The sequence below is a fragment of the Aythya marila genome, assembly GCF_965140915.1.
Source record: "Aythya marila genome assembly, chromosome: 4".
In the NCBI taxonomy this organism is placed as follows: domain Eukaryota; kingdom Metazoa; phylum Chordata; class Aves; order Anseriformes; family Anatidae; genus Aythya; species Aythya marila.
The window spans coordinates 49,690,677-49,712,639 of record NC_139045.1 but is presented as its reverse complement, the minus strand read 5'-3'; the positions used below and the strand labels follow the sequence as shown (position 1 = coordinate 49,712,639).

At 41.4% G+C, this 21,963-nt stretch overlaps 1 protein-coding gene across 2 annotated transcripts in view; it reads right to left on the bottom strand.

Moving 5' to 3' along the window:
- The window catches only part of FRYL (FRY like transcription coactivator), a 172,055-nt gene extending 150,124 nt beyond the window's left edge, over positions 1 to 21,931 (bottom strand). The window contains exons 1-2 of one of the 2 annotated variants that reach the window (XM_082759737.1): positions 21,787 to 21,931; positions 5,364 to 5,571 (exon numbers count right to left, since the gene is read on the bottom strand). The gene's annotated coding sequence lies outside the window, so the exon portion shown is untranslated. Of the gene's footprint in view, positions 1 to 5,363; positions 5,572 to 18,029; positions 18,156 to 21,786 lie in introns of those variants that run through there. The other variant, XM_082759736.1, reaches the window with a different exon arrangement.
- Between the last annotated feature and the right edge of the window lie 32 nt (positions 21,932 to 21,963).

The following is a 21,963-nucleotide window of genomic DNA, read 5'->3' as shown; positions in this document are numbered from 1 at the left end:
TAAGCAAACCAACCTTTCCATCCCAGACAAGGAACACAAGTCACACTTGGGAAGTTCGTCTACTAGGGAAATTTAAACACCAATTACTCCAGTGAAAAGCAACAGCACTCCAAGTTCTTATCTAAAATATAGATGTCATTGCTCTTCTTTTCATTGACAAGCTGAGTGCATTTCCACTTTGTAATCTGAAGCTAACTAGAAAGAACAAATGCTGCTGCTAGAACTATGTAATTTGGTTTAAACAGTAAACAGCCTAGTCTATCAGTTCTTACAGTAAAATGGAGTTGTAATAGGCACTCTGGGCTGAAGTCTCCAACATTTTAAGGCTTACAAAAAGATTGCTACCTGTCTTAAAGGAACAAATGCACTCCTTATCTGTTACAGGCATAATGATTATATTAAATTCAAGACAGTGGTAAAGTAAAATAATTAAGGTGCTTATCAGTTAGTACATTTGAGCATGATTTACTATTGTAATACATGAGGAACACCAGCTATTATTTAGAGCAAATTGTTTATACAAATTATATAATAAAAGTAACAATTTTTCTGATCTGTAACATTTGTAATAAGTGTTCTATAACAAAATGTTTAATTTTTTCCATTGAAAAAGTTTGACTTTTTTTTTTTAAGAGTATTCCATTGTCTCTTGTCTTAACAACAAGAATAAAATCAGACCACCAGATGCAGCATCAAAAACTCCCAGTGGAGCTCTATATAGGTGTGTGAAAAAACTATTGCAGTTTAGTATATAAATATCTGTACATATTAGTAGTCATTAGCTACAATAGTTATGTACTCACCCAGTAACCAATCACTCTACCTATGAAGTGTCATTCATATTTATCATAAAACATCTGTTTTTGAATGCTGTATTTATTCTAATTTGGTAGAACTAAAGTAATTTGAGGGACTACTCATTTCTAAAGGGAAAAAAAGCAAGAAATTTACATCTATTCTCTTTCACTACTAGAAACTATAAAAATGTAAATATCATAAACAAATTTAACTTTACATTTTTATAAAGTTTTTGGTTTCAGAGTTTGAGCACAGGTCAGGAAATACAAACTTCCAGTATAAGATACTGGCTGAAATCTCATTTATTCAGTCTATTTGGAAAGTCAGGATATCCTTGAAATGAAACAGAGACCCAACTACAAGTTGGGTATTGAGTTAAGGTCCAAAAACATTTCTATTAATCAAAGAGAAAAATAAAAAATGTTTCAGAACAGCAATTTTGGTTTACTAGCAAATAAGGAACATACTTGTTAAATGCACTACTAGAATAAATAATTCTCATCACATCAAAGTCACTAGAAAAAGTGTGTGGGAAGATGAAGGAAGCTAAAAACAAAAACAAATTGCTGAGCCACCCAAGAGAAACAAAATCCATTTTTATCACACATGGAACATTTATGCATTTATACACACCCAGGCAGGTTTGCTTGAGAGAAAAAATGAATAAATAAAAGCCAGTCCTGCAGTGAACTTTATGAAACTGCACAAAAGCAAGATTGTAAAACAATGCACACCAATTGTGCAGCTTCAGAAGCTGGGTGGACAGACCTTCCTTAAATGACAGCAATGAAGGCAAATGTATTGCTTCTTCACACAGGCTCAAATGCTCAGATTTTTTGATAGTGTCCTGGTGGCAGAGAAGCTTGAAGAACACTTGAAATGTTACTTCTTTACATAGACCGCAAATTAAGACATGTATGGAAGAGCTGGGCACATCATGAAAGAAAACTCTGAAAAACTGGGATTTAAACAAGATAGTGTTAGTATACATTTAATTAACGCACATCAGATTCAATGGGATTATTCTCATTTCTAATACCAGAAGAATCATATGAGAGACTACCAGGTATTGTAAAAGAATTTAGGGGGAAAAATAATATTCAGATTTGAAAAATAAATACTCTATTACACCAATCTGAAGGAGAGATTAAGACTGTTCCTTTAAGAAGCAATATGGGGAAAAAATGCTTTGGAAGAGCAGAAAGAGACAAACACTGAAATTTAAAACATAGCTGAGCACGAAATCTCCTGGGAAGGCTAGGCTAGTTTCCTCTAGTTAAAGAAAAAATGATGTTCCATTCATTTGGAGAAACTGAAGAGTGTCTGCTTCCTTTCCACACCTGTGGCTTTCTAAATAAAATACTTCAATTGTCACAGTGAAAGACATGAGGATTCTTTTTCAAAACAGTTTGAGGCTGGAATTACTTCTTCCTTAAGGAATATACTGCTAAACAAACTTTGCTGCTTTCCATTTTTTTAAATAATGAACGTTCAAAAACATCTATTATTTTCAAATTAACCTGCTCTAGCAAACAGGAAGAAAAAACCTTTAAAGACTGATCAACATGTAACATCCATTAACATGCACAGGTAAGCGTATATAGTGAGATTCTTTCAAGCCAGCTGACTACATGTAAATGGAAACAAAGAGGTGCCAAAACTGTCATTTTGTCCAATCCAGCAGTATCTTCAATCAATTTGTGCACAATAGCCAGAGAAATATGTTTAAATTAAGCATGTTCTCTCACAAAGCTGTGATTCCTTCAGATCTGCTATGCATTTTAGCCCAAATCCTTAACGTGTGTCTCAAGTTAAAGGATCAGGGACTGGTTTTGGAGAGGTTTGGGGGTTTTGTTTGTTTGTTTTTGAAGTTCTTACTAAAGAAGAGTTAAGGAGAGCAGAGGCAAGACTTCCTGAAGACTTCCTGAAAGGGTGCCCATCGCCTCTGGGCAAAGAAAGGCAGGATGTTTTAAACCCTGCTGCGCAGAAGCACAACCAAGAAGAACTAACATTTCCACAGGAAAGCTCTAACTGCATATGAGAGATGAGAATAGCTGCATGGCTTGTGCTTTGCCCAAAACTCTGAAAAATAATGCCTATCATTGTCTCCCTGCCTTTGAAGCAAAGTACTTGTTTTGTATAAAGACATACTATATTTTCTTTCCCTACTAGCCAAGGGACAGGCATTTTCCAATTCCCTAAAGACCTGTGTCCTTCTTTCTATAGATGTACTTTACCATAGATTTGAAGTGTAACATGGTTCTTATTACTGCACAAATTGCATCTGCATCATGCTGTTTCTTTTTAGTTAAAGATCTGGCCAAGACAATTCTTTTCAAGGAAACTGTTGCTGGCTGCTCATGGAAAAAGAGCAGCATCTCTATAACCAATAAAATAGTTGTCTGACCAAAACATACTAAAAATAGGATTAAGATACCTGTGCACACAGATAGCTGTAAATAATTTCAGAGCTGTAAGAGTGCAGAGTTAACCAAGATCAAAGTCAGCTGGCACACAAGAGTTTCTTTCTCCACTACTTTTTAGCAATTCAGTCTTCTAGAATAAATCTGCAATAATTCAAGCCCTTTTGCAGGCCAAATATATTTTATTTCAGGTGTTAAGCAACACCACTGATAGTGTCCTATTTTATGTTCAATATACAAGTAAATTACATAAGATTTCCTTATGACCATATATTTTTTCCTAATTAAAATTATCACTCATAAATATGAAATTGTTCTCCATGATGGAAACTGGTTCAAAAAGAAAAACCCTTACAGAAGGTTGAAAAAAGGAATTTTATGAATTTTTGTTGTCAAAAAAAAAAAAAACAACCTCTGACCTTCTGAATTTTGGAGAATCTTAGATGAGAGAAATCCTACAACACCATTTCAACCATCAACCTCTCCCCACCCCCCAGCTTTCCCATTCTACAGGCTAAGCAGCTCTTCTGTGTCCCTATTAGCATTCTCATCTTTTCTTGCAGATGTGTCTCATATGTTCCACATTATTTGAACAACATACAGTGTCAAGTGTTAAGCATTCTGTGACTCATTTGTCATTCTAAGTAAGCATGTGCTACAAAACTGTTCAGCAGAAATGCGCCTGTAACAGGGCAGAGCGAGAACAAATGTTCAAATGACACTGGAGCATATTTTCTAAATAAACATATAGACACCTATACATAATACACACATTAAAATCTTTAAAAGTAAAGTAAAATTGGAGTTGCCCAAAGCATGATAAACACCCTTTAGAGAACTACTGAGAGTGAAAATAGTGACGTCCTCAAGCCTTCTATATCACTTTTCCTGTTACTATTCTGCATTTCCTATTTTAAAGCTAAAAAAAAAAAAAGTACTTGTCTCCCCTGAGCAACAGAAAGGTAAGGATGTTCAAAGAAGACTTCTGTAGCAACATATTTGCTATCCATCTAAAGGAAAGAACACATCAGAAGAAAATCACTACATTATAAAATACTAACAAAAGAAAGTCAACCATGTCAGTACATTGCACATCCAGGTATGAAAGGCAGAGATGGAGGCAAACAGCAATATGATACACTGGAGATGTTCCAATGCAGAACTTAAAATAAACTCAAATTCTATTTTATTGTTTACTTCTCCTGTGAATAATACATTGGACAATACAATAAAGGAAAGTGAGAGCCACATTAAACATTGTAGAATATTTAGTGTACTAAATATGTAAGTCCACAGAGCAAATACTGCAGAAATAATTGCATTTCAATATTCTCCTTCTGTCATGCCAGTGTCTTCTGTTCCCAAAAGACCAGAAGTAAGTATAGACTAATCAGTTTTATCAGTCAAATACAGAAAATAATGTCAGGTACTGCTTCCCTAAGGACAATCCAGGTGTTAGATTAGTTACATCTATCTGCATCCACTTCAGCACAGAAGTGCTTTATCCACAGCAATTGCCCTGTGCTTGACATCAGTACAGATACACTTATAACATATCCTTATATAAAGAGCAGTGAAGAAAAGAGCATCTATACAAGGAATTGCAATTGCCTTTGCTAGTTTGCTGCACTACCTGGCTTTATCCACAAGAGGACAGAGCTCAGACACCTGCCCATACATCCTAAGGGAAGATTCTATTAGCATCAAGAAGTCAATTTCCAGTGATTACACAAATATATGAAAGAAAACTTAATTAATGAATATACAGAAATACCTGAATGAATATACAGAAATACCAGAAATTACTAGATGTACAATTAGAGGATTACTAAAAGAACAGGAATTACATCTGGCTTAGGAAATCCCTGAACTGCAGAATGGAAGTTGGAAGGCTCTTTGCCCTGCTCTTTTCTTCCCTAGACATTTGCTTCTGTCCACGATCAGATGCAATACCATACCACATCAGAGCAAGTGTACTTATGTAAGACAGCACAAACACATTGCCATCCAGTTAACTAACATCTGAAGCAGTAGTTCAAAGTTGCATGTGTGTACAATATAGACAAAGACCTAAGCAAAAAGGGAGGAAAAACCATGGACGTGAAAACATGTTTCATGGCAGAATTCTGTAAAAGGTCTTACCACTTAAAAGCCATTGCTAACCAACGATGTGAACCGCTAGCATATCACACTCGGGATGGATCCATCAAGACATTTTCCCCTTGATTCCAAGGTGTGCGTAGAGATGTAAGAGTAGACCAAGATGTAAACAGCTACGAGTCAGCCGGTGTGCAGCCAAATTGCAGAAAAAGATCTCCAAACACAGCACAGACAAATGAAGTAAAAAACACTGAAAAGGAAAAAAAAAAAACAACAAATATTAGACACTTAATGGAAATGTCAACAATTTCCAAAACCACTAAATTTTTTATTAAAAGTCAAACAAAAGTCTAGATATTTCTTCAGAATTGCTATTCAGCTCAAAGGTTAACAATTTTTAATTATTTTTCCCCCTTTTTCATTGGGGGGGGGGGGGGGGGGGGAACTGACACAGAACTCAACTTGTCACACATTTCATCTATGTAAGTATACATAAACAATGTACTTTTTATCTACAAGCATTAGTTACAGTAATAAAGTATGCCCCTAATTTAAATCATATATATACACCCTCTCTCAAATGGAAATCAATGTTTTCATACACAACCTTTTGTTTCTTTCCCGATTCTTTTTTCTTCTTGGTTAGCACAGGGATGTGGTCAGAAAAAGAAACAAACAGTACTTCAACTGTGTCTCCCCAACAAAGCCTTGAGAACTTCTGGAGATTCCTTTACAACAGAAGTTTGTATGCAATGTGCACACTTGTCGCAGCTTGCCTAAGCTGCCGAGTTTGCATTTGCTGTAGTTTGGTGGTATACGAGAACAAAAGCATTTTACCATGGAGGCAGATCAAGCACTTTAACTGCTTTTAACAACTCAAGTCTCAACGTGCAGCAGCAATCCACAACTCCTGATTATCTAGTTCATGTGAAAAACAATTTAAAGATTTAAAGTTATAGCCTGAAAGTTTGCAGGTACATTCAAAGACCTGTACACCCAACATGACTTTATCTGTGCTCTGACACAACAAGAACATACTAGATCCCTTTAGGGATGTGTTAGCCATCCAATCATCACCATCTTTTATATACAGTTTGTTCTACTTCTTGATTAGTGTTTCCAAAAAGACAAGAGAGACCCACATAAATGCAATCAAAAGGTTAAAAAAAAAAACCACATACTTGATCTTAGTTGCAAAAGTTTAAAAGCAAGACTTAGAGGCAAGCTGGAAAACTAAGCTTCTGCAAATTGGAAGTAAACTAACTGATGGGCACTCAAAATTGGGAACATTCTATGCATTTTTTTTGCAAAATCCAGTCAAGTTTTTTGCCAGTTATAAACTGATTACACAGATAAAATTCTGAGTTTTACCTGCTAAATTGCAGCTGTGTCAACAATGTCAACTGTTTGTGCATTTGATAATACAGTGCATAAAATCAGCACCACTTTTTCATCTTTAGACTATTAGGACAAGAAAACGTTTTCTATACAGCAGAAGTGTATATGGCCTTTCATCCTCTCCCCACTAATTACACAGTTCACTCATCCTCTCTTCTTCCTCCTCCTCCCTCTTGTAGAATAAAGTAGTTCAAATCAACTCATGATTTGAGCTTACACCCACTCACTTGGAAGTGAGTGGTCAGCTGTCCTTTAACTCCTCCTTATTTACACCAACTGTGCAAAGAACTTGCAGAAAATGGCAACAACATATTATATTACTCCTGATAAAATTTAAAGCATATCCAAGCAGAAATTCACCACAGCTTATCCTAGCATTTTCACTGATTTTTTCAAATAAAGTGTACATTCGCAGATACATAATCCATTCTTTGTTTCTTCTCACTGTGTCTGGAGAAAACAAGAAGTCTGTAATTCTCAATCATCTTCATTCTTCACCACTCCAGATTCAGTATCTACACACACACCTTAGACTAGCCAACAGCCCAGCTGCTTAACGGAGGAAATGAAATTAAACTGAAGACTAACTTGACAGTCAGAGCATTAGGACAAGATTATGAAATTTGTTTCATTGGCAGAATATTTGGTAAAAGCTCAGAGGGCGAGAGGCACATGGAAAGCACTCAAAGTTGTCTCAAGTTGTTCATTTGGACACACTGAGCAATAATAAGCTTCAAATCACAGCTGCTGTCCAGATCTTCAAATACAACTATGGTGTATCCATACAACCTAAGGTTTCCTACAGGAGCAACTTAAGCTGACTAAGTCTGACTAAGAGAAAAAGGTATCAGAAAGGTAGCAGTGAGGCTGGAAGTCTCCAGTGGGCGTGAGCAAAGCTTACAGTAACTACAGCAATTCACTGGAGGGAAGAAGTTCACTGGGCTTCATTTCATAACTACAGCTTACACCTTAAAGTTACATTTTAACTATACTTTATCAGATTTGGAAGTCAAAGGTACCACACACGGGAAGGTTTCAGTGTTTGAGGTTCACTGCCTATGAGAGACTTTTTATAAGTTCAGAAGCAGAGCAACACAAAACTCCATAAAGTTCAGATTATATGAGGTTAGCTACCATAAGGTTTTTTAAAAAAAGTTCAAAGGATGCTTAGATTTTTGTACATTAAAAAAAAAAAAAAATCACAACTCTAAACATCCTGAATTGGAAAACATAGCTAAAAAGCTAAAAAAAAAAAACAAAAAAAAAACAACCTCACACTTGTCCAAGCAACACCATATATAAGAGAATTTCTTTACATATATACATATATTTATGCACACATACACACATCTCTTTCATATCAATTATTGATGTATTCTATTCACAGAGTAGCTGCTACAGTGTTGGCTACTATGCAAGAAAAAATTTGCCTTTTGAGCAGCAATTAGATGCTCTATGGCACACTTTTTGCCATTGTTAAGTTTAGGGAGGTAATACAGAAGCTTACTTTCAATAACTTCACAGAACAGAGATGTGGATTAATACTATTGCAGAATGCCAACACCTGCATCTAAGAAGTTATGTACATGTATAACACACTAATTTACAGCTTTTATTTATAGCTACTCGCCCAAAAGATCTGATGGAATAATGGTCCAGAAGAAAGAGCTGGGCTGTACGTTCTGTGCTTCACAGCACTTGGTATATCCCAAGCACTAACACATCGCCTCGGGATGTCCGGTCCTCTGGCTCTGTCCAAAGCCCCTAGAGTCACGGCAGATGCACTAACAGTCCATATGACAGAGAAACACATCAGATTTACTATGCAGCCCAGATTAATCACACAACATATCCGTCATACACAAGACTTGCCTGCTACAGACCAACTAAGTAACTTTCCCACTCACTATGTGCTACCAGTGTGCTGAAAGACTTTTCAGGGCCGCCCATTCCACCCCTCCATTCTACACAGCTCATCTTTTGCAACAGCACATCCAGCTCTACTGTGGCTTGTGTACTTTCCCTTCCCAATCAGTGATGCTTGTGGCTGTCTCAGAAGTATTGCAAGAGCCTGAGTGCATCCCCAGGAACAAGTTTCTGGATTTCTAAACTAATCCCCCCACGAGACTGGACTTTAAAAAGAACAAGAAGGGAGAATGAAGCATCCTAGACTGCTGATACCCCAATCTGCCTTTTGTTACTGAAGCATGGCATACTTTGCCTTAAAAGATTTTTAGTAACAGTGTGGTTCTTTTGCTTATTGCAAAGGCTTTAGGTGTATTAGCCACTTAGTGAGTACATAATATTCAATGACAAACCAGAAAATGGTGTCATGAACAGAGTGTTACTAAACCCTGTCAGGAACAGGGTGGCACCTCAGCTTACAGCCACCCATCACACGTTTAAGTTCAGGTCAGGCACTACAGTTCCCTGACAGCAACAAGCTCCTCACTGAAACACAATTCTTCCACTCCGTGATCCACACAACCACTGAGGCTGGGTGACTGCTGATCAGCTAACCATGTGGACACACAAACAGCATAAAGAGGAGAAAAATCTCTTTTTAAAGTTTCATTAAGCACAGGTGCTGCAACTGGAAAATGCACAGGGGAGAGTCAAGACAAAGGTAGGTTCAGCTTCCACATAGGGGATATGGATCTAAGTCATGAGGCAGACAGTTCTGGGCTGAAAAGTTTTAAGGGTAATCATGGGAAAAAGAAGAAAAACCAAAGGATGCACATCAGTCATACAAACACTCTGGAATGTGGCCAACCATCTGCACCTGAGAACTACATTTGTTATACTGCTTCAATAATTTGTCTTCCTGAGTGTTATAAATAGCTCTCCATTTATAAACTGACAAACTTTAATTGAAAAGACTCCAATATAATCACAATCTGAAGTTGAGAAGGATTTGCAAGATAAACTTCAGAGGGAGGCTTGGTGCCAAATGTGTAATAACTTGACCATGATAACTCAGACTTTAAAATGTATTTTTGCATTCTCCTTTCTATAGTTAGCAGGAACAGGGACTAAAAAGTATGTGAATTGTGAATCATGAATCATCTCCACTGGGACAGTGCCAGAAAACCTCTCTGCTCTTTAAATTTTGATGATAACTTTATCTTCTGGAATCTCATTTCAGAATATTAGAAATATGCTAAAATTAAAAGTGCACCTTCAACCAGATCACAGTGGATATTTCCATCTAGGATGAAGGGCTTTCAAGTCTCGCAGATTAGCCTCCTCATAAAACTTGCATTTACCAGTGCCACAGCCCAAGGAAACCAGAGCAATGCAAGTCTCACTCAGCTACACCTCCCCTCAGTGCTCACGTCCTCTGACTCCACCTTTACTCCTATTTTCTGATGATGGTTGCTTTAGAGGAGCGCTTCCACTGCCGTGGTCAAGAACCAATGATCTTACTTTGGCCTCCAAAAAAGTGACCTTAACTTTCCATGATACCAATTACAAGCTGAGACCGTCAGAAGAGAAGGTATTTCTCTGCTGCTTTCCAAGACACTACAGAATAAGTGTCCAATCTGCAGTCTATATATAATAAGACCACAGACTAAGAAATTACAATTTTCTTATGTTAGTGTCAGAGGTTATAAGCAATCCATACATTAACATGACCTCAAACAGATGTTGCTTCCAACACACCAACAACTAGAGCAAGGTCTGTGCCAGCACAATGGAAGCACTTCACACACCAGTATTTCAGAGGGAAGTAAGACTCCAGCTTGCCTGATCTTGAGTCACCTAGTGATTTATCATCGGCTGTTCTTTCATGTCCCTGGGAAGAAAAATGGCAGGCCATACCCAACAGCAGCAGTCACCCTCCTGAGATGAATTGCTGCCTGCAACAATAAAGCTGAGCAGATTCTTATGCTGCAGTCACTCCTACTAAAGGTCTCGCAGCATCGATCTGACCACCATCAATCACCCTATCCACACTAACAATGTTTTGGCACTAGGAAGAGCAACAACTCCCAGAAGTGTGCAGTGTAAGCAAAGGAGCCCGAAGTTCTGACCTCTGGTCCACCATCACAACAGCAACAGTGCAGAAAATGCATACAATGACAAACAAACCTTATTTTTACAAAATAAATGGCAAGCACAGGCTGAAGTCAGCCTATAAATATGAAACTGCAGTAATTAAATCTGAAAAACAGAAGCTTATATCACACCTTCAAACTGCTTTTGGCAGCATCCTACTTTTGACAGTAACTCAAACAAAAAGCCAACAATCCTTCTCAATTCAATATGCTTTTAGAAATCAACATTAACTAAGGTTCAAGCACTTGGAATTACTGAATGAAAAATCAACAGCTTATGTACTACTTTGCTTCCCTTAACAGACTGTTAATGCTAAAAATACATCCTCTTTTTGTAAAGTGCCAAAAACGATTAAATTGCTTACCAGTCATATCACTGTGCTTGTGCAATGAGAAGGAAGAATGCACAGCAATGAAGTTTGTCTTCAGCTATCAACATGAACTGTATGCACATTCAGAACCCAAGTACATATGGATTTAAAAATGACAAACTACTCACTCGAAGCAAGTAGGAAGCTATTCTCCACCCCCGCTTACAGCAACTTCACCAGAAGCTGAACCCAGGCCCTATATATAAAAGTGGCAGTTCTTCAAATAGGCCAACGCTGACGTATAGCAGTCAGATTTCGTACAGCCAGCAGTTGCAGAAAAACGTGCTTAAACTGATATACCCCCATCTAGCACAGTACTCACTGGACTCTGATAATCTGGTGCATATCCTATAAAAACACGACTTCTGTGCATATTGCTTTTGAAACAGAATGACTGGAATGAGGACTTTGCTATACTTCCACATGGAGCTTCCCTATCCCTCCTTGTTTCTCAAAGAGCACCCACCCTGAGGAGTACACCATCTGTATTCACATGGGCTGAAACACCAACTTGCTGTTTCACTTTAACAGAAATCCAAGTGAGGACATCCTACATTCTCCAGCAAGATGACAATAAGAAACAAAAAGTAGTCAAAATAGTCTTTTTATTTCCATGCACAAAACATTATGAAAGCCCCACTGATATGTTTTTTTCTCCAATGCATCCTACTCTTCTCACAAGAAATGCACACCAGCTTTCAAATATCCATCTGCTACATTTGAAATATCTTTTGGGGACTCGCATCCCTAACATATTCCAATTCTTAAGCTTAGAGTGCCTGCACCACTAACTACAACTGGGTAAAGATTCCACGCCTTTCAGCTACACAGTTATTTCGGTTTTGAGGGAGCAGGCAAGAGAAGGTACTATAAAATTACAGGGGCTGAGAAACTCTTGAAAACAAAAATATTTACTCAATTTAAAAATGCAAATCAGAAGAACAACCTGGACTCCAGCATAATATGGAATGAGCTATGCAGTACCTTCATAGATGCTCTTCCATGCAATAAAAGTTTGGGCTTCAAATTGGATCAGATCAGTTGCACATCCAGCACCACAGAAACACAAGCGCAGTCAGTGCCTACCTGATGGCCTGGTGATGCATTTTGACTATAATAACAAAGGTTGGTTGTGACATACAGTAAGAAAATGTTCTCAAATGTTTTAAGATCTGGGCCTGTTTTCCCCCTTAGTACAACAGATGTCCAAAAGTATTAAAGCATTAAATGTGTATAATGGTAGGTAAGGACTATCAAACTCCTCCTCCAACAGCTTGTTCTATTATTTTTGTACTTGTGACTACCTATCTTTCTATTCCCACGCTTGCTTTCCTATGCTTCTCACCTATCCCGGATACTCTCTAGTTATTTACCTATTCATTCTGCAGGTAGGTACGTGGAAATAAATATGTACACACGTACCCCAATGTGCATCAGCTCCATCTGAAGAAACACGGCTCACCTCCAGTTCTATTTGAAACACCTCCCAGCAAAGGTGGTAAGGGAAAAATCCCCACTTAGTGGGGAGGCAGAGGTGAGGACCATGCACAGCAGAGAAAGGAGAGCAGCAGCAGCAGGATCTTCATGTGGATACAAAACAAGGTGGGGTATGCGTGAGCTCCCCGAGTCCCTGCAGCAGCACTGGCCTTCATGAGACCAGCTACTCCTCACCACCCTGACCTAGGGAATAAATAAGCACCCAGTCAGTCACACTGCACCAATGCAGCAATTTTTCAGCTTTTCAGGTGACATCTTTTTGGGGGGTGATGTCTGGAGAGGAAGAAATCGTAACATTTTTGTTTAAAGACACTTTTTACGTGATCTGCAGTACCAGATCAGATTAGTTTGACAGAATTTGCAGGATGTTAAATCAATCTCAAAAACATTCACCTGCCATAGACAGACTCCTTTCAGTTCTTCCTGCCCTAGTGAAGGAGCAGAAGTATTGCTGATAGGGACTATTCTCATGCAAGATAGGCTGAAGCTTTCCCAGACACTTTTAATGCATCTTTCCTGTTTGTTTCTCCACAAAGAAAGTAATTCTTTCTCTGTCCAGGCCTACTGTTAACCACAAGTCCCCTTTAGGGCATGCTGTTTACAAAGATGCTTCTTCATGCTGTAGAACTGGGCAGCAACCCTAGAGGGATGAAGTCATCCTTTACAATTATCAGCTGAAGATACAAATTCCAGAGCTCTGCTTTCATCGTAACATTCTCAAGGCTCAGAGTGTAAATATTCCCTTATCACTTATTGTTATTTTGCAAATGAGTATTCATTCTTTTTATTCTGTTTTTAAAAGTCTCCCGCCTTGAATTACCAGACCCTACCTTCTGGATCAAATACAACAAGCTATCTGTATTTATAGTTTTCACCACTCTCCCTCAGCCCTTATTTTATAAACACACGCAACATTGTATTCAGGCACTGCAAACAAACAAACTTAACTGGATAATACTGGCAAAAACCACACAACTGTTGTCTTTTGAGACTACTAGAAAAACAAACAAGCAGTGAGAAAAAAAATCTTCTCTGAAAGACCATACAAGTGTGATTTAATATTGCAGAGCAGGTCTTGTCCATATTCGCACACATTCTTGCCTCTATAAACAGTACTTTTTTCTTCCCCCTCAGTTTTTCTCCCCTAGTTATTCACATTTTAGTGGCATCTTTAAGCTTTTTGAATACTTTCTTCACAAGTATTACCAACCCCACTGCCACCGTCACCTGAACTTTGGTAGGCTTAAGGACATTTGTCAAGAGTGATATATATCAATGTTGCTTTTAACCTATAGCTTCTTTCATTTTAACTTAATAAAGCACATTTTAGTGGTAATATTTTTGCTAGAAATTACAGTTCATGAAGACAAACCCGAGAAACCTTCACTGAAATCTTCTCCAGAATACTTTATACAGGATGGGTCAATACATGCTAAAAAGATTAATTCACATACAAAGTAAGGGAGCTGGGACTTTAGGATCATCAGATGAACAGCAAAAATCTCATCCAAACAATAAGGAGTATGGTTTATCAAAATTACACAGTTATTCTCCAGAAATACGCTGAAAATAAGGCACTAAGCATCAAAAGGAAGAACTGCTTTTAAAGTGAAGAATAACATGGGCAAAAACAACTACAACTGGTGTTAACATACAACTTGAAAATTAAAAATCATTGTAAGTATCAGAGTAATTTTATTCTGAAGCAGCCTTCCAACAGTAAGATGACAAGATAGTAAGTTTGTTTTATCACCTCATGCAACTTGAAACAAAAATAAATAAAAACAGAGAAAGACCCAAGGCAGGAATCTTTTCCCTTTCTCTGGGAAGCAGAGTAAGAAGCAAACAGGTCACCAGACTAACCTGACAGTGAAGTGTACATGTCGAGTGTCCCAGGTCTCCTGCTGTAAGCTCCAGCACAAAGCCAGCAGGGCTGTAGCCAGATGCAGCCCAGCTCTGAAAAAGCACGCTTCATTCACACTCCTACAGATCACCTGCCACAGCACTGCCTGGAATGCCGGGAGCAAGGCACTGCTGTGGGGAGTCCACGCGAATTCCACACAAATTAACTTTGTTCGTTAGCACTAACTGTAAAAAGAAATATTTATGCTGCTCACATTGACACAGACAAGAACATGCACAGAACAAACCACTGCAACCCAAAGGCTTCTAACAGCAGCTTCTGGGCACTAGGCCATTGTATCAAATATGCAGGCATTTAAGAGAACTTCAAACTCAATTTTAGAAATACTTTTAAGATGCGTCTATTTGTTCCTCTTCCATTTTTGCATGCAAAAATAAGTCATTAACAGAAGCTAGGGGTAAATACAGAGATCCCTCAAAAATGAAGCCATTTCAAGGGCAGATCACTTTCCACTAGCTCGAGTGGATGTATTCCTTTCTGATGTTTTCCAGTGCCAGTATTGGACACCCGCTATCTGACATCACGTTCTGTCATTCTTCCTGGGAGGTGCTCATGTCACAGGGAATTAGGGACTGCAAGAGATTTGGGGGAGGGGAAGGAAGAACAACACAACAGGCTTGGAGGAGACAGAGCTGTATAGTGCTACAAGGATATTTTGAGAACTAACTGCTGAACAATTGGAGTAAGCGAGCTAAATACTACAAAGGAGAACTGCTGTAACTGCTATAAAGAAAATAAATAAAAAAAAAAAGGCAGAAGCAACCCTAGCTGAAACAGTCTAGCTAGCATCTATTACCGAGCTCACTGGGATTTGGAAATAGCCCATACAAGAATCACCACAGAATTGCTCAGGTCAAGAGTGACCTCAAAGCCCACCCAGTTCCAACCCCCTGCCATGGGCAGGGACACCTCCCACCAGCCCAGGCTGCCCTAAGCCCCTTCCAGCCTGGGACAGGGCATCCACAGCTTCTCTGGGCAGCCTGTGCCAATAATGCTGAACCCCAACGCCTTCAAATGTTGCAATGTTTCTTCACCAGCCCGTTATCATTCCCAGAAAGTTTATTACAGATATAGAAGTCGTAAAGGCTCAATGTTATTTGGGTGCAAGTGTGCAGAAGCATTAGACAGTGGTAAACCACAGCTAGACTATGCACGAGGCCAGCTGCTCTACCACTGACGGATAAGGTACCTTGCACTTCCTACCGGTAAGACAAAGCAGGCCAAAAGTTAGAGTTACACGGTCATGAACCCTGAACTGTTATCCTTGTTTCTCTCACGTTAACTCAGACAACCCATGTGTACACTGAGGTTCTTTTGCCTTACATTGTTTTTTTGCCTTTTGTATTGTTCTTTTACCTTACATTATTGTTTGAACATGAGGCCTACATGCCATGCTTTCTGTTGAGCTGTGGCTCAAACATATAGGAAAATTGCTAAAAGCTCGTGGCTCTCTGTGCCACAGGGAGTATATTATATACCCGGATTATATGAGCCCACTGAGGTGTAAAGTTCGCCTGCATGCCACTCGTGGAGCTCAGACCAAGAAAAAAAAAACATCTAGTCCTTTGAAGTAGTTGTCACTAGACAAAATGACCAGGATAAAACTCCCTGAAATACAAAACTAGACATAGAATTGGCAATACCTGATGCAGAACACCATGTTTTCCAAGTTGGAAACGGATGCATAGTCAATGAGAAAGGGTTTAATTATAATCTTCTTAAGTTCTTAGAAAAAAATAAATACAGTCTGTTCTCAATTGTATTACCAAAAACTTTCAGCAGACCAATTAATTTTAACCCCCAAAATTAAAGAGGCAAACATTCACAGTGGGGAAAAAAACAACACATTGTGAACCACTCTTGACCTGTTGATGCCTAGCAGGATGACACTGTAGAGTACTCACTGGAGAGCGTTAATATGAAAAGCTAAAAGTTTTAATTGTTGCCTTGCAGCCCCACAGTACTCCAACTTCCCTCCTGAAAGGTATCACACTATTACACGAGAATCAGCTATGACTATACTTTGGCTCACCTAGGCCAGCCAGTCCAACAAACAGCCAAGTCAGCTCAACGTTTCAGCTTAATCTTAAATAAACCCTGCAGAAGAATTAAACAACTTTTCTTTTGAAACAAAGTTCAGCAACAGTTTTCTCCAACAACATCCCGGAGCAACATACCACAGCGCTGCTTCCTGAGAGAAGCCAGCACAGACTTGAACCACATCCATTCTGGAATACAAATGAGGAAGCTTTTCACAGCAGCAGTTCACCCAGGGAAGGCAGTTGTCTACTGACAGCTGCCACCAAGTCCCCCTGAGCAGTGGCCTCCACAGATTACAGAAAACAGCAGCTTCTGGCACAGAGAAAGGTGCTCTCATCTTTACATATCTGACTTACTAAACCTGCAGTGCAATCTTTACCAAGGGGTTTGTTTCCTTCCTGTGATAGTGTCACAAGATAAGAATCGTGTGTGTGGTTTCCCAGTGCTTGCTCAACAATCTTCCCCGGAGATTTTGAAGCATCTGGGGCACATCCTCAGCACCACAGTAGCAGCACAGAAGGAGAGCTACTGAAAGAGCACACTGCAGAAACCTCTAAAACAACACGAGTTAATTTCACCCTTAACTTCGAATCAGGAAGTTGTCCCATTTATCACAGTACGCAGTATGTTGTGTGTTCCTGCAACTGTTAGTGGCTCTTTACTACCTCAATAACTTACAGGCAGCTTTCATTCTCTGGTCTGTGTTGACCAGAGACACAGGGAAGTGCCTTGCTGCCTGATACACCTTTCTCATTACACGAAGTCTGAGCTCTGGAGACGTCCAGCACACACAGGAGTAACAAAGAAGTTGCTTTCTGTGTCGGTGTTTCATTTTCCAAAGGCACAGCTCAGATTTCTAGTTGTGATGAGATAAAACAACCGGGTTACGCTCCTTCCACCTCGCTACGCCTTAAAATCGTGTCAGGGAGCTGCTGGTGCAGCTCACCCTCAGCCCGAGCGCCCACCCAGCACCTGGCGCTCATTGTTTGCCTTCCCTCCCGCTGCCTTTCGGCGCACGGCCGGAGCTCACCTGCTCGCGGGCTCAGCGACTCCCACCTGAGCAGCGAACACCGAACCGAGCCGCTCCGAGCCAAACCCGGGGAGGAAACACGGGGTGGGCACGGAGCCGCTGAGGGGCAGAGCCCAGCCCCAGGCGCCGTGGGGCAGCGGGGCAGGCCGGGCCCGCAGGGTGCAGGAACAAAGCGCGGCTCCGTGCCGGGAGGCACCGCCTGGGCCCCCCCCCCTCAGGCGGGCACGGACTCCGAGCCCCCCCCCGCCCCCCTCTCAAAGCGGCCCCGTGCCCAACGGCCGCTCCCCCCCCCCCCCCCGCCCCGCCCTCGCGCTCCGTTTCCGTTGCAGCGCGCGCGCGGCCCCCCCCCCCGCCCAACGGTCCCCGCCAACGGTCGGCTCCCCCACTCACCCCGCCGCCGCCGCCCCGAGGAGCCCGTCCCGTCCCGTCCCGCCGCAGGCCGCCGCTGGGTGAGCGGGAGCCGCCCGGCGCCGCCGGCTTTATCCCGCCGCCGCCTCTCCCCTCCGGTAACTCCGCGGCCCGGCCCGGCCCCGCCCCGCCCGGCCATTGGCGCGCGGCGCCCCACCGGCAGCCGACGCTGAGTGGGGAGCGCGCGCGGCACTCACGCGATGCCACCCCCCCGCTCGCAGCCCATTGGCTGGTGTTGGGGAGAGCCCGCCCCTCCAGGCCACGCCCTCCGCTCTTGAGGCCAATCGGAGGGGGAGGGGGAGGCGGGGCCGCGGTTTGAGGCGCTCGGCGGTGATAGGCTGGGGCGGCGGGCAGGCCCGCCTGGCTTGCGTGACGTCACCGGCAGCGCCTCGGGGCGGGCGGGCCCCGTGAGGCGAGGGGAGCCCCAAGATGGCCGCCGGCCGGAGCGGGGCGGCTTCTGCCCGCTGAAAGCCACGAATAAAGAACCCCCCACGAGTAAAGCACCCGCTAATAAGACCCCCCCCGAATAAAGAACCCGCTAATAAAGCCCCCACGAATAAAGAACCCACTAATAAAGCTGGTCCGGCTGAGGGAGAGGAACAAATAATAAATAAACTCGTAGCCGAGGGAATACCTCAGCTGAACTCTTCCCTGTGTGCTCAGGAATTTCGTGGAGCGTTTCTCCCTCTGCAGCCTAAACGTTGGGCAACACGACGCCCAACGAGAAAAACAGGATTAATCGCTGCTGTTATGTATAATTTTAGGTGACTGGCTGAAGCAAAGCGTTATCGCGAGTTGCTTCTTCTTTTGAAGCCCGGCGTGGTCTCCCCTGTGAATGCACGCACAGAAATGTGACTGAAATGAGACCAGGGCCAATAAACCAGACCTTCGGTGTTCAGCCTCGAGCGCACCCGCATAAACTGTCAGAATCGAGATTTTCCCACCTTGTTACCTGCCTGCTTTACAAACTACCCCTAAGGATCAGTTAACATGCAAAGCGATTTACAAAGTGCGTTATAGTACCAGTTATTAGTAATAGTAATTATTATCAATGTGGGTAAAGCCCTTCCTAATTGAGGCTTTGAGTGTCAGCTCTGCAAAGACACCCACTCCGGTTCTTGCTGATGTGCCGTAATGCTCGGGGCGAATAACTGGTCCTTTGTTCGCCACCACTTGCAGTGGTTACAACAATGCTCTTTTTTGGTACAAAGCGCTGTTGTTTCCTCCTTAGGGAGAGAGTGAATTTTCCAAATACAGTCCTGTTAACTCTTGGCAACAACTGAAGAATCAGAAGCTCTCAGCTGTTGTGTTTTACTCTTTTGTCCTGACCTGAGCAAGAGCAACGAACAGAAGAGAAAAAAAAAATAAAAAATCACCATTCCAGCTATGTACTCGAGCACATGAAGTTCCAGTACTTGTTCTGGCGACTTGCCTTACCAGATCCGCGGATACTCCAACTCTTTCACACATCCACGCGATTTCAGCGTCCCGTGTCTTGTGTAACATCTCAAAAGTGAAGTTACTGGTTAAGCCAACTTTTTGTTTTGCAATGAATCTGTATAAAGCCTGTCACTAGCCGCTAAACAAGGGGATGGAGAAGAATTTACCAGGCAGATAAGCTTTTAAAGCACTTGACAGTCCCTACCAAACTCACCATATGAATGCTCGAGCCTGAGCCCTGTGACTTTGTTTAACAAAGCGCTGTGATTAGGAAACCATCAGATTTTCACACCTACTAACTTCTTCTTAGATAAGTAATCCGTTCATTTTAAAAGACTCTTATTTTTCTAAAAATTTCCTTTTCCTCCTCGAGACAGCTCCTTCAGAAGAAATCGTTTCAAATTTCTGAAGGCTATCTGTCAAGTTAGAGTATTACAGTATTTTGAATCTCAAGTATATTCACTCTTGGACGATACTAAGTTACAAAAGATTAAAAAAAAATAATGTCATGGGTGCATTGTAATGTAACTAAAATGAATGACCCCCTGAAAAATACAAAAATACATAACTGTGCTACTTCTCTTTACAAATAATCTATCAGTTTTGTTGATTGTGCATATTTAAAGACACACTCAACAGCAAAACAGTTGTCAAAACATCAGGCTGTCATTTTGCATGTCATTAAAACAAACAGTTCCAAAGTCCTTGAAAAATAGCATTACATTGTCATCTCTGAAGGTCTACCCTAGCACATAGATTTTTAAACAAAAATATATTGGATAATGGCAGCTGGAATTGCGGTCAAAGCAAAAGGTGGGAAAACAGTATTCAAGAAATTAGATTTACAGAAAGGGGTTATACAGCTAGCCTTAAGCTTTGCCCATTGACAAGATTTTATGTAATGCATCAGGACTTGGCAGTACCATGACTGATTTTAAACTGACTTCTCAACTAGCTGCCAGAAAGATGACATGAGCGTTAGGGAAACGGTAAAAGTAAACCAGGTGACAAAAAGGGGGTCCTTGTAGAGATTTCTTTCTATGGGTGAACTTCAGAATAAGAGTTGTAGCACGAGAATGAAGTGTCAGAGATGCAGATATGCTGAACATGGCCCTGCACCTGCAGTTCTAAGCCAAAAAACGGACACTTAACCAGATGAAACCTTGAAGTATCAATAAGCATCTCACAGGCAGACTGTACTAGGAAATTTTTGAAAGGAAGGTAAAACTCACCGGTTTGGTGTATGACATTCTTTTTTTTTTTTTCCCCATTGGAAGTCTAAGGGATTTGGGGATAGTGAACTGGGAAAGCTGAATGGATAACTATTCATTTTATAATAGGCAAAACAACCGAGTCATTATTTTCTTTAACAAAGGAGACTGATATCCATTTCCTCCCATTGAAGCTCCGTGTTTAGAGAAGGTGCAGTCCATAAACACGTCCTCCCCTATAAAAATGCAAGCTTTAAAAAAAACATTGTACTCTTTGCCTAGAATGTACTGAAAGACAAATGGGAAGAACGAAATAAATCGCCTTTAGAATTGTGCTGGAGACCGTAAATAAAACTACTGTGAGTTGATGAGGCCAAAATATTTTGCATTGGGATTAATAATGTGCCTAACTGGTGCTCTGTTATTGGTATGTGCTTCGTTAGGGTGGGCTCAGATAATAGGCAGAGATGAAGGCTGGAAGAAATCTGTGTTAAGAGGCAGAAGAATTTAATGTAGATTGGAAGTTTATTTATTGTATGATGAAAACTATGAATTAAGAAACCTTTAATACACAGATCCTTGGTGCTATCCCCCCAGCTTATTTCAAGAATCCAGCACTCAAGCCCACCTCCTCTACAGCTTCCTTGCTGGTGCACGCAGCCACCATAAGCATCCAAACCTATTACTTCACACAACCCCTAACTCCGTTTACCCCGGGTCCCTCACCTGCTCACAGCACTCCTTTCATAGTCGCTTTCTCTACTAATTTCAGCTATTTTGCATGCCCGTTCCCTACTAATTTCTGACACCTGCAGTCTCTAAGCCTTGCGTTTCCTGTCTCCGGGCACAGGCTTATTTTTTGTACCTCCACCAGTCTGCAGCAATTTAAGCCTCTTCTCTTGAACCCCAGGGCTGAGAGCCCCTGACCCTGGCAGGGCTGGCTGGCAGGGAGCGCTGCATCCCAGGCGAGCCGAGGCAGAGCACAACACGGCGAAATCAAGCGGCAGCTCCGAGCGGCTACGGGAAAACTTCACAGCATGCACAGCAACACCATTTGTCCTGATTTCTGCCAAACACACACCACTCACCCGCTAAAGCTGCTATTTCGGTAGCGTCAGCCAGAGGCGAGCACGCGGATTCTTTCTGCAAACACCGGATTTTTTCCCAAATTCACCTCAGCGCGACGCTGAGCACCAAACGCGCCCTCTCCCTCAGCCACCCGCGGGCGGCGTGCCCGGGGCGGGCGCTGAGGCAGAGGAAGGAGC